The sequence below is a fragment of the Taudactylus pleione genome, unplaced genomic scaffold (assembly GCF_031769625.1).
Source record: "Taudactylus pleione unplaced genomic scaffold, aTauple2 ptg000050l, whole genome shotgun sequence".
NCBI lineage: Eukaryota > Metazoa > Chordata > Amphibia > Anura > Myobatrachidae > Taudactylus > Taudactylus pleione.
Window position 1 is genome coordinate 1,804,947 of NW_028284452.1, and position 12,892 is coordinate 1,817,838.

The 12,892-nt window shown below is 41.0% G+C and overlaps 4 non-coding genes across 4 annotated transcripts; all 4 read left to right on the forward strand.

Annotated features, from left to right (window-relative positions):
- Positions 1-963: 963 nt before the first annotated feature.
- On the forward strand, positions 964-1,036 carry TRNAV-CAC (transfer RNA valine (anticodon CAC)). Its single transcript has one exon. It is a non-coding gene; the product is annotated as a tRNA-Val (tRNA).
- An 80-nt stretch (positions 1,037-1,116) lies between these two features.
- Positions 1,117-1,189, forward strand: TRNAV-UAC (transfer RNA valine (anticodon UAC)). The gene has a single exon. It is a non-coding gene; the product is annotated as a tRNA-Val (tRNA).
- Positions 1,190-4,273: 3,084 nt separating this feature from the next.
- Positions 4,274-4,346, forward strand: TRNAI-GAU (transfer RNA isoleucine (anticodon GAU)). Its single transcript has one exon. It is a non-coding gene; the product is annotated as a tRNA-Ile (tRNA).
- Positions 4,347-4,426: 80 nt separating this feature from the next.
- On the forward strand, positions 4,427-4,499 carry TRNAV-CAC (transfer RNA valine (anticodon CAC)). Its single transcript has one exon. It is a non-coding gene; the product is annotated as a tRNA-Val (tRNA).
- Positions 4,500-12,892: the final 8,393 nt, after the last annotated feature.

Consider the following 12,892-nt stretch of genomic DNA (forward strand, 5'->3'; position numbering starts at 1 on the left):
CGCATAACACGCGAAAGTTCCCCACATCGAAACTGGGCAGAAACATTTTTTTTATTAATGATTTTAGGATTTTTCTGTTACTATTAGCAGAAAAAATATTTTTGAAAGCCCATATGCAAATTGCACTTCCAGGTTTAATTATTTTCCGTTCCCCAAGAGGCAGTATCTGTAGTGTAGTGGTTATCACGTTCATCTCATATGCGATAGGTCCTCAGTTTGAAAGTAGGCAGAAACAAACTTTTACTTTATGATCTTATGAGTATTCTGTTTCTATGGGTCTTCCAGGTTCAATACTTTTCTGTCCTCGCAGAGGCAGTTTCTGTAGTGTAGTGGTTATCACGTTCACCTCACACGCAAAGGTCCCCAGTTCGAAACTGGGCAGAAACAAACTTTTACGTTATGATTTTAAGAGTATTCTGTTACTATGGCTCTTCCAGGTGCAATACTTTTCCGTCCTCACAGACGCAGTTTCTGTAGAGTAGTGGTATCACGTTCGCCTAACACGCGAAAGGTCCCCAGTTCAAAAATGGGCAGAAACATTTTTTTTTATTTATGATTTTAGGATTTTTCTGTTACTATTAGCAGAAAAAATATTTTTGAAAGCCAATATGCAAATTGCACTTCTAAGTTTAATTCTTTTCCGTTCCCCAAGAGGCAGTTTCTGTAGTGTAGTGGTTATCACGTTCATCTCATATGCGAAAGATCCTCAGTTTGAAAGTGGGCAGAAACTAACTTTTACTTTATGATTTTAAGAGTATTCTGTTACTATGGCTTTTCCCGGTTCAATACTTTTTCATCCCCACAGAGGCAGTTTCTGTAGTGTATTGGTTATCACGTTTGTCTCATATGCAAAAGATCCTCAGTTTGATAGTGGGCAGAAACATACTTTTACATTGTGATTTTAAGAGTATTCTGTTATTATGGCTCTTCCAGGTTCAATACTTTGCCACTCCACAACAGGCTGTTTCTGTAGTGTAGTGGTTATCACGTTCGCCTCACAAGCGAAAGGTCCCCAGTTAGAAACTGGGCAGAAACATACTTTTACGTTATGATTTTAAGAGTATTCTGTTACTATGGCTCTTCCAGGTTCAATACTATTCCATCCCCACAGAGGCAGTTTCTGTAGTGTAGTGGTTATCACGTTCACCTTACGCGCGAAATGTCCCCAGTTTGAAACTGGGCAGAAACAATTTTTTTTTTAGGATTTTAGGATTTTTCTGTTACTATTAGCAGAAAAAATATTTTTGAAAGCCCATATGCAAATTGCACTTCCAGGTTTAATTCTTTTCCGTTCCCCAAGAGGCAGTTTCTGTAGTGTAGTGGTTATCACGTTCATCTCATATGCGAAAGGTCCTCAGTTTGAAAGTAGGCAGAAACATACATTTACTTTAAGATTTTATGAGTATTCTGTTACTGTGGGTCTTCCAGGTTCAATACTTTTCTGTTCCCAAAAGGGCAGCTTCTGTAGTGTAGTGGTTATCACATTTTTCTCACACACAAAAGGTCATCAGTTCGAAACAGGGAAGAAACATTTTTTTATTTTAGCATTTTTCTGTTACTATTAGCAGAAAAAATATTTTTGAAAGCCCATATGCAAATTAGACTTCCAGGTTTAATTCTTTTCCGATCCCCAAGCGGCAGTTTCTGTAGTGTAGTGGTTATCACGTTCGTCTCATATGTGAAAGATCCTCAGTTTGAAAGTGGGCAGAAACATACTTTTACATTATGATTTTAAAAGTATTCTGTTATTATGGCTCTTCCAGGTTCAATACTTTGCCACTCCACAAGAGGCTGTTTCTGTAGTGTAGTGGTTACCACATTCATCACACACGTGAAAGGTCCCCAGTTCGAAACTGGGCAGAAACATACTTTTACATTATGATTTTAAGAGTATTCTGTTACTATTGCTCTTCCAGGTTCAATACTTTTCCATCCCCACAGCGGCAGTTTCTGTAGTATAGTGGTTATCACGTTCGCATAACACGCGAAAGTTCCCCACATCGAAACTGGGCAGAAACATTTTTTTTATTAATGATTTTAGGATTTTTCTGTTACTATTAGCAGAAAAAATATTTTTGAAAGCCCATATGCAAATTGCACTTCCAGGTTTAATTATTTTCCATCCCCACAGCGGCAGTTTCTGTAGTGTAGTGGTTATCACGTTCATCTCATATGCGATAGGTCCTCAGTTTGAAAGTAGGCAGAAACAAACTTTTACTTTATGATCTTATGAGTATTCTGTTTCTATGGGTCTTCCAGGTTCAATACTTTTCTGTCCTCGCAGAGGCAGTTTCTGTAGTGTAGTGGTTATCACGTTCACCTCACACGCAAAGGTCCCCAGTTCGAAACTGGGCAGAAACAAACTTTTACGTTATGATTTTAAGAGTATTCTGTTACTATGGCTCTTCCAGGTGCAATACTTTTCCATCCTCACAGAGGCAGTTTCTGTAGAGTAGTGGTATCACGTTCGCCTAACACGCGAAAGGTCCGCAGTTCAAAAATGGGCAGAAACATTTTTTTTTATTTATGATTTTAGGATTTTTCTGTTACTATTAGCAGAAAAAATATTTTTGAAAGCCAATATGCAAATTGCACTTCTAAGTTTAATTCTTTTCCGTTCCCCAAGAGGCAGTTTCTGTAGTGTAGTGGTTATCACGTTCATCTCATATGCAAAAGATCCTCATTTTGAAAGTGGGCAGAAACTAACTTTTACATTATGATTTTAAGAGTATTCTATAACTATGGCTCTTCCAGGTTCAATACTTTGCCACTCCACAAGAGGCTGTTTCTGTAGTGTAGTGGTTATCACGTTAATCTCATATGCGAAAGATCCTCATTTTGAAAGTGGGCAGAAACTAACTTTTACATTATGACTTTAAGAGTATTCTATAACTATGGCTCTTCCAGGTTCAATACTTTGCCACTCCACAAGAGGCTGTTTCTGTAGTGTAGTGGTTATCTTGTTCGCCTTACACGCGAAAGGTCCCCTGTTTGAAACTGGGCAGAAACTTACTTTTACTTTATGATTTTAAGAGTATTCTGTTACTATGGCTTTTCCCGGTTCAATACTTTTTCATCCCCACAGAGGCAGTTTCTGTAGTGTAGTGGTTATTACGTTCGCCTAACACGCGAAAACTCCCCAGTTCAAAACTGGGCAGAATCATTTTTGTTATTTATGATTTTAGGATTTTTCTGTTACTGTTAGCAGAAAAAATATTTTTGAAAGCCCATATGCAAATTGCACTTCCAAGTTTAATACTTTTCCGTTCCCCAAGAGGCAGTTTTTGTAGTGTAGTGGTTATTACATTCATCTCAAATGCGATAGGTCCTCAGTTTGAAAGAAGGCAGAAACATATTTTTACATTATGATTTTAAAAGTATTCTGTTATTATGGCTCTTCCAGGTTCAATACTTTGCCACTCCACAAGAGGCTGTTTCTGTAGTGTAGTGGTTACCACATTCGCCACACACTTGAAAGGTCCCCAGTTCGAAACTGGGCAGAAACATACTTTTACATTATGATTTTAAGAGTATTTTGTTACTATGGCTCTTCCAGGTTCAATACTTTTCCATCCCCACAGCGGCAGTTTCTGTAGTATAGTGGTTTTCACGTTCGCATAACACGCGAAAGGTCCCCAGTTCGAAACTGGGCAGAAATTTTTTTTTTTATTAATGATTTTAGTATTTTTCTGTTACTATTAGCAGAAAAAATATTTTTGAAAGCCCATATGCAAATTGCACTTCCAGGTTTAATTCTTTTCCGTTCCCCAAGAGGCAGTTTCTGTAGTGTAGTGGTTATCACGTTCATCTCATATGCGAAAGGTCCTCAGTTTGAAAGTAGGCAGAAACAAACTTTTACTTTATGATCTTATGAGTATTCTGTTACTATGGGTCTTTCAGGTTCAATACTTTGCTGTTCCCAAAGGGGCAGCTTCTGTAGTGTAGTGGTTATCACATTCAGCTCACATGCGAAAGGTCCCCATTTCGAAACTGGTCAGAAACATACTTTTACTTTATGATTTTATGAGTATTCTTTTACTATGGCTCTTCTAGGTTCAATTCTTTTCCATTCCTTAAGAGGCAGTTTCTGTAGTGTAGTGGTTATCACATTCACCTAACACGTGAAAGGTCCCCAGATCAAAACTGGGCAAAAACTTTTTTTTACTTCAGGATTTTAGGATTTTTCTGTTACTATTAGCAGAAAAAATATTTTTGATAGCCCATATGCAAATTGCACTTACAGGTTTAATTCTTTTCCATTCTCCAAGAGGAAGTTTCTGTAGTGAAGTGGTTATCATGTTCGCCTGATACGCGAAAGGTCCCCAGTTCAAAACTGGGCAGAAACATTCTTTTACATTATGATTTTAAAACTATTCTTTTTCAATGGCTCTTCCAGGTTTAATTCCTTTCCATTCCCCAAAAGACCGTTTCTGTAGTGTAGTGGTTATCACATTTGCCTCACACGCAAAAGGTTCCCAGTTCAAAACTGGGCAGAAACATACTTTTACTTTATGATTTTATGAGTATTCTTTTACTATGGCTCTTCTAGGTTCAATTCTTTTCCATTCCTTAAGAGGCAGTTTTTGTAGTGTATTGGTTATCACGTTCACCTAACACGCGCAATGTCCCCAGATCGAAACTGGGCAGAAAAATTAATTTATGTTATATTTTTAAGAGTATTCTGTTACTATGGCTCTTCCAGGTTCAATACTTTGCTGCTCCACAAGAGGCCGCTTACGTAGTGTAGTGGTTATTATGTTTGCCTCACACGAGAAAGGTCCCTAGTTTGAAACTCAGCAGAAACATTTTTTTACGTTATGATTTTATGAGTATTCTGTTACTATTCCTCTTCTCATATGCGAAAGATATTCAGTTTGAAAGTGGGCAGAATCATACTTTTACATTATGATTTTAAGTGTATTCTGTTACTATGGCTCTTCCAGGTTCAATACTTTTCCATCCCCACAGAGGCAGTTTCTGTAGTGTAGTGGTTATCACGTTTGCCTTACACTTGAAAGGTCCCCTGTACAAAACTGGGCAGAAACATTTTTTTACTTTATGATTTTAGGATGTTTCTGTTACTATTAGCAGAAAAAATTATTTTGAAAGCTCATATGCAAATAGCACTTCCAGGTTCAATTCTTTTCCGTTCCCCAAGAGGCAGTTTCTGTAGTGTAGTGGTTATCACGTTCGTCTCATATGCGAAAGATCCTCAGTTTGAAAGTGGGCACAAACATACTTTTACATTATGATTTTAAAAGAATTCTGTTACTATGGCTCTTCCAGGTTCAATACTTTTCTACTCCACAAGAGGCCGTTTCTGTAGTGTAGTAGTTATCATGTTCACTTCACATGCGAAAGGTCCCCAGTTTAAAACTGGGCAGAAAAATATTTTTGCATTAGTATTTTAAGAGTGCTCTTTTACTATGGCTCTTCCAGGTTCAATACTTTTTCATTTCACAAGAGGCAGTTTCTGTAGTGTAGTGGTTATCACGTTCATCTAACACGCAAAAGGTCCCCATTTAGAAACAACGCAGAAACATTCTTTTACGTTATGATTTTAAGAGTATTCTGTTACTATGGCTCTTCCAAGTTCAATACTTTTCCATCCCCACAGAGGCAGTTTCTGTAGTGTAGTGGTTATCACTTTGGCTTAACACACGAAAGGTCCCCAGTTCAAAATTGGGAAGAAACATACTTTATATTATTATTTTAATGCAACTATGGACATTGTATTGACTGATTATATGGCAAATTAAAAAAAGCAGACCATGCTTGTTGCCTAATATACATCAAATTTCCTTCTACATTAATTTGCTGGGATTTTTTTAAGTTTCTGTCATGTAGTGGTTATTATATTCACCAGCATGCAAAAGGTTTTCTTTTTAATACTTGGTTAAAAAAACTAAGGGCCATATATATATAGTTGTGAAGTCGTATTTGGCGAAAAGCGATTGCACATGGAATATTTTATCACATAAGTGCGTATCGCGCTATGCAATTTCTTGAAGTGTTCACATGCAAAAACTCCATAGTAAGAAACATGAGAAATTTTTCACCATCTCAGAGCATGTGAAAAAAAAAGTGCAAAATCCCTATTTTAGGCTAAAAATGTGGGGACTTGGTTTAGAACCCTTTGGCCCCTCCTTCCTAATGACTAGTTATGCTAAAATATTTTTAATTTTACTGTATTCCCTTACTAATGACGTAATTCTTGGGGTGAAAATTTAAAAAGTTTTGGAAAATGGGTTTAAAGTGCTGGGTCAGGTAATTTGGGGCACTATTTGGATGGGACATGTGTTTTTAGGATTGCAGGTGGCTGTAGCAGGTATTTTTTTTGTTTATTTTTAAAGTGCACTTTAAATGCACAAAAATATACTAGCACCCATTTTAATGTACCCTCAATTTAACTGCAGTAAGTATTTTCTCCAAAATATATAGCTTTTTATCAATTTTCTACACATGCCAATATGCATATAACAACCATTTCACACAATGTAAGAACTCAAAATACTTTAATTTAATTTATTAATATACTTCTATATCTATTTTCCTATGTCAGTTAGGCTTTTTATGGGTTGAAGACTGATTTCCCCAAAGTGTGTTGTACTGTTCGCTAGCTTCACCAATAGCAATTATCGAGCAAATGCGTTTTCATTTGGATTGTAATGGGATAGGGTGAAAATGGGAGCGTGCATTGTGAAAATAGGTGAAAAGATCACAGCAAAACTGGTGAATAGGGAGAAAACGTATCCAGCAAAGTTTTAATTTTATTGCGGCTAATTGAATACCGCCAATGTTGTTGACAATGGTATGAATTTTATTTAGCGAATGTGTACTCTTGAAATACTAAGTGGAAATATCTAGCAAAACGTGGACAGTGGTGAGGTCTGTGAAATAAATCATGTAGTTTTGTTTTTTCACTTTGACACATTTTCAAAAACAATCATTTGTACTGAAGTCCTCCACTATTTATTAGGTCATTCATTATATTAATTACTATATCCAGCTCTTTGAAGGGTCAAGTGGCAATAGAAAGTAAAAAAAAAATTGTTATGGTAAAACTTACATTTGTTAACTCTCTTTCTTCAAAGTCCATAGGGTCCACAGGGAGACCTTGGGGTGTAGGTGGTGGTTGAGGACTAGGCACCATGCAGTTAAAACTTTCATCTCCCAGGATGCATCGATCCATTCTTCTATACCCCATACCCGAGCCAGAGGCACCTCAGTTCGTGATAATCCAAAGGCCGGAAGAGAAGAGAGAAAGTAGACTGGTACAAACAAGAATCACTTTCTCACGTAGGAGATGGGAAACCAGTGACCAGAAACATAGCCCATGTGAAGCCAGGTGCGTCAGGGCAGGTGCCCTGTGGACCCTATGGACTTCAAAGAAAGAGAGTTAATAAACGTAAGTTTTACCATAACTCATTTTCTTCTTCAGGGTCCATAGGGCTCCAAAGGGAGATGTTGGGGATATCCCAAAGCAGTTATTCAAGGGTGGGGAGCTCCTGTGCTGAGAAGAGAATCTGGCATCCAAATGAAGCATCTTGAGAGGCAAATGTATCTAAAGGCATAGAACCTTAGAAAGAATATGGACAGAGGACCATTTGGCCGCCTTACAAAGCTGTTCTGCTGAGGCACCACAGCAAGCTGTCCACGAGGGACCCACTGACTGAGTAGAATGAGCAGTAACAGTAGCCAGTACAGGAAGGCCTGCCTGCATGTAAGCCTGTGAGATAGACACTGGCAAGATGGCTTTGCATGACTATTTGTTGGCTGGCCATCCCTTCTTGTGAAATCTATAGAGCACAAATAAGGAGTCTGGATTTCCGAAGATAACTGGTATGTTCCACATAGATCTTGCGGGCATGGACCATATCCAAGGAGGCCTCACCTGCCGATAGGTCTGGTAATTGAAAGGTTGGGACTACAATTTCCTCATTAACGTGGAAACAAGTAACAACTTTTTGAAGGAAACCAGGGTGAGTCCAAAGCACAGTCCTGTCTCGATGTAAAATCAGAAAAGGGGTGCGATGGGAGAGCACCGCTAAATCCGACACCCTTCTAGCAGCCGCCATAGCCAGAAGAAAAAGAGTCTTCACTGTGAGCCACTTGAGTTCCACAGATTCCAAGGGTTCAAATGGAGGACCCTGAGAACTACTGACAAATCCCATGGAGTCACTGGAGGGACAAAGAGAGGTTGTATATGTAGGACACCCTGGAAGAAGTTGTGGACATCTGTTAGTGGAGCAACTATGCTGGAACCAAATTGATAGAGCAGATACATGCACATTCAGTGAGGCAAGGTGGGGTCCAAGTTCCAATCCAGCTAGAAGGAAGGTCAGGACTCTGGAACTCCTATACGCTAGAAAGTCATAGCTTCTGGTATGGCACCACTGGCAAAATGTAAGTCACACTCTGTGCTAGATCCAAACAGAGGCTGGCTTATGTGCTCAGAGCATAGTCTGGACTACAGAGCTAGATAATCCTTTGAACCTCACGAGGGATGTCTCAAGAGACACACCATCAAAGACAGATGACACAGGTCCGGGTAAAGGCAAGGGCCCAGAGACAACAAGTCTGGACACTGAGGCAGCAGGAATAGAGTGTCGATTGAGAGACTCTGAAGATCTGAGTACCAATGACATTTGGGCCAAGATGGAGTAAGCAGCAGGACAGTGCCTTTGTCTTGTTTGAACTTCCAAAGAAGTCAAGGAAGGGAGACTGGAGGGAATAGGTATGCAAACTTGAAGTTCCACTTCATTGACATGCATCTACAAAGGTTGCCTCAGCATCCCTTGTTCTGGACCCATGCACAGGCAATTTGAGATTGTGTCAGGAGGCCATAAGGTCCACCTCTGGTACACCCCATCTGTTCACTAGGAGTTTAAAAACCTTTTGGTGAAGAGAAGGTATGCACGTCGTGATGGCTGAGGAAATCTGATATGCAATTGAGAACTTCCGGAATGAACACCGCAGAGATGGCCAGGAGGTGACCCTTGGCCCATGTCAGAATGCGTGACACTTCTGTCATTGCTGCTCGACTTTGAGTACCTCTTTGTCGGTTGATGTAAGCCACTGTTATGGAATTGTCAGACTGTTCCTGTATAGGTTTTCCTTGAAGTATGTCCTGGGCCAGTTTGAGGGCCCTGTAGACAACTCAAATTTCTAATATGTTGATTGGCAGGGTTGATTCGACCGATGTCTAATGGCCCTGGAAGGAGTGTTGACCAGACACTGCTCCTTAGCCCAAGACTGGTGTCCATTGTTAGGAGTACCCTCTCCGGGGTCCAAAAGGGGCAACCCTTGGTTAGACGAGTTGTCTGTAGCCATCAAGATAGGGACAGATGAACCTCTGGAGAGAGCAACATCGTCTGAGCTCTGATTCGATGGGGTAACCACCTGGAGAGGATTAGCTTTTGTAAAGGCCTAAAGTGATATTGAGCATACTCCACCATGTCAAAGGTGGATACCATGGATCCCTGAACCTGCATTGCTGAGTACACTGACACTCAGCGACTGTGGAGGAATCTGCATGCTCATACTTGAAGTGTGGAGATCTTGTCAGATGTCAGAAAGATTCTCCGATCCTGAGAATCTCACAGGGCTCCCAGATGAACCATTCTTTGTGAAGGATTCAAGGAGGACTTTTTCTAGTTGATTAATTAACCACCCGTGCTTTTGAAGAAAAGTGATGGTTATCTGCAGATGATGATGAAGCACCTCTGGGGATCCTGCTAAAAGCAGGAGGTCATCCAGATATGATAGCAGACACTCTGACCATGCAGGTGGGCCTCTATGATAGCCATCATTTTGTAAATACCCGTGGGTCTGTGGATAGTCCAAAGGGCAGAGCTTAAAATTGGAAGTCTTGCAGGTAGTATAGGAAACTGGAGATATTGCTGAGAGGGCACTATATGTACATGTAGGTTAGCCTCCTGAATATCCAGATACACCATATAGTCCCCGGGCTCCATAGCTAGGATCATAGAGCGTAGGGTTTCCATCCTGAACCTGGGTACCCTGAGTAATTTGTTCAGGGATTTGAGGTTGAGGGTAGGCTGATGAGACCCATTCGACTTCTGAACAAGAGTAGAATAATAACCGGTCCCTCGCTGAGATAGCAGGACTGGCACAATTACCCTTGCTTGCAGCAAGGACTGTATGGCCTTCTGGATTTACAGGCCTTGTTTTGGTCTGAAAGAGGGTCTGTGTAGAAAAAATGGTGGGGTGGCCATCTTAGAAATGAAAGGGCATACCCATAAGAGACCACTTCTTTTACCCAAGCATCCGCAGTGGTTTGACACCAGCACGGGGCAAACTGAAGAAGTTGGCCTCCTACTCTGTGGTCCACCAGGGGGAGGCCCATCCTGTCAGGCTAAGGGCTTGTCCTCGGATTTTGAAGCAGGGCATCTGGTGATCCATGTATGCTTGGTCCTGGGCTTGGTGGCCCTAGTGGAAACAGACTGCCTAGAAAAGGACTGACCTTTAGGCTTTCTTGAGGACAAAAGGACCTAAAAGAAGTAGTCTGAAGCTTTGTAGTAGTAGTCGCCGAACGCAGAAATGCAGTTCTTGATGCCACCAATGTGTTTACAACCTTGTCAAGGTCTGGGCAAAACACTATCTCCCCTTTGTAGGGAAATACTTCTAACACTTTTTAGAATCTGCATCGGCCTTCCTTGAGCATAGCCACAAGGTACGGTGGGCAGACATTGCCATGTCTGAGACTCTAGAGGTTAGGAGTCTGGCATCCAAAGTCGCTTCTCTAATATAGGAAGCTGCATCTCATATGTGAGCTATGAAAATAATCTGATTCCTAGATGCATCTCTGGGAAAAGAGAGTATTCAAGTGCGTCAGCCCAGCCCTCTATTGACTTAGCCACCCATGCAATAGCCATGGTCATACAAGCAACAGCCCCTGAAAGAGAGTACATTGATTTAAAGCAAGTTTCAATCTTTCTATTCGTAGGGTCCTTCAAAGAGGATACACTAGGGATAGGCAATGTAGCGCTCTTATATAATCGCGTAACATAGGGAATCCACCTCAGGGGAGTCTTCCATTTTGAACAATGAGATGCAGGAAATAGATAACATGAACTCAGATGTTTTTGGGCATCTGCCAGACTGCTGCCATGTGTCAGCTAGTTGATCCGATCAATGAAATTCTGCTAAAGCCACTTTCTGTCATTAAAACAGTGAGTGCTTTGATTTAGGGTCTGGATTGTCTTCTTCTATTAGTAAGATGGATCTAACAGCTTGCACCAAAGCAGGAATATACATTTTTGACTGACTTTCATCCTCCCCCTGGAGGGGAATCAGCGTCAGAGATCAGCATCTTTTGCCTCCTCAGATGACACTTCAGAATCTGAGAGCTGGATGGACTGTAAGGATAACACAGGACGCTTAGAAGTTTTACTGGATAGGGGCTTCTTACCTAGCAACATAGGCCCATATTCAATTGCTGGCAAAAAGACTGAATCCACGGATAACGTCATTTCCCCAGGCAGAAAAGTATTGCCGTATTCAATTGCAAAGACTTTTCATGTAGGTGGAAAGTCAATGCAATGTAATAGGTGAAGAAGTTTCACCTATGAACACCCAGTGGAAATAGATCAGAATTGCGGTTTTGGGGTGCAAGGGTGCGGAAACCACTCTGCACCTTTTGGACAGCTCCCCCCCCAAAGGATAACTGCGTAAAAAAAACGCAAAAAAAGAGGAAGACCCAAAAAAGCACTTTGAAAATGGAGTCAAAAAAGTACAAAGTGGGGGTACAAACTTAAAAACTAGCGAAGTAGACTTTTCGGGGGTCTGCAAGTTTGGGGGAGGTGTTTTTTGAATGCAAGTATTTGCTGAAGGTGCGTTTTTTGTGGCACTTAAAACTTCACTTTAGCAATTTTTAACTATGCTTGCACCCATTTTCAAGTAGCCCAAATTTGACAGGACTACTTATTTTTACCCCCAAAAAACTGCTGAATGCTATTCTTCACCACTTGAGCAAAGCCGCTATTTTGGAGCAATTGACAGCACTTAAGTACCCCAAATAGCTTCAGTAGGGCTAATCAGGAACATCTAGATTGATCCCCAATGTTAGTGCATCTTTTGGGGGGTGTCAGGCTGATGTGCCAAATTCTACCAACACTTTTTGCCTGTTACAGTTTTTCCAGGTCGCGTTTTACCTTCCTTTGGAATTGAATACGGCGAATAGCGGGGGGGTGCCCGATAAGTTTCAGTGGCTAAAGCACGTGAAGTCAACGAAAAGTGCGGCATGCAAAAAAGTATCACAGGAGCGAAACTAATTGAATATGGCCCATAGTTTGAACAGCTGTAGAGGTAGCCAATGGACTCTGTACTAAGCTAGAGAGTACGTCAATCCATGGAGGGGGCACAGGAGGTACCTGTATAGCCTGAACCTGTTGTGGCAAGCCCAGAGGGGGAATTTCAGCCTGTTGTGGCAACCCCATAGGAGGAATTACAGCTGGGACTGCTAGGCGGTCTGCAATAGTAGCCAGCAGCTGAGAAAAGGAACCCATTGTGCAGGAGCTGGGGAGTATTATTGAGCTGGTGGAGTATAACAACTAGCACATAACCCATCTTGTATCAAATCCTCCTCACTTAAGCCTGCAGTACATAATTTGCATGATAGCAGTATGGGTGCAGATGCTTGGTTGCTACTCTTGCCTTTGCTAGACATAGCTGCAGAGTAGTATAGCACACTATATGGCACTGGGTATGTAGAATACAAGTAGGAATGCTATATACTGATCCTGTCTTATGCTTGGGCAAGCTGCAGGAGCACACAGAACAAAAATGGCACAGTGCAGTAACCAACTGTATTTGACAACCCTCACAAATACAAGAAATGTGAGGCACAGGAAAACCCTGAATACACCTG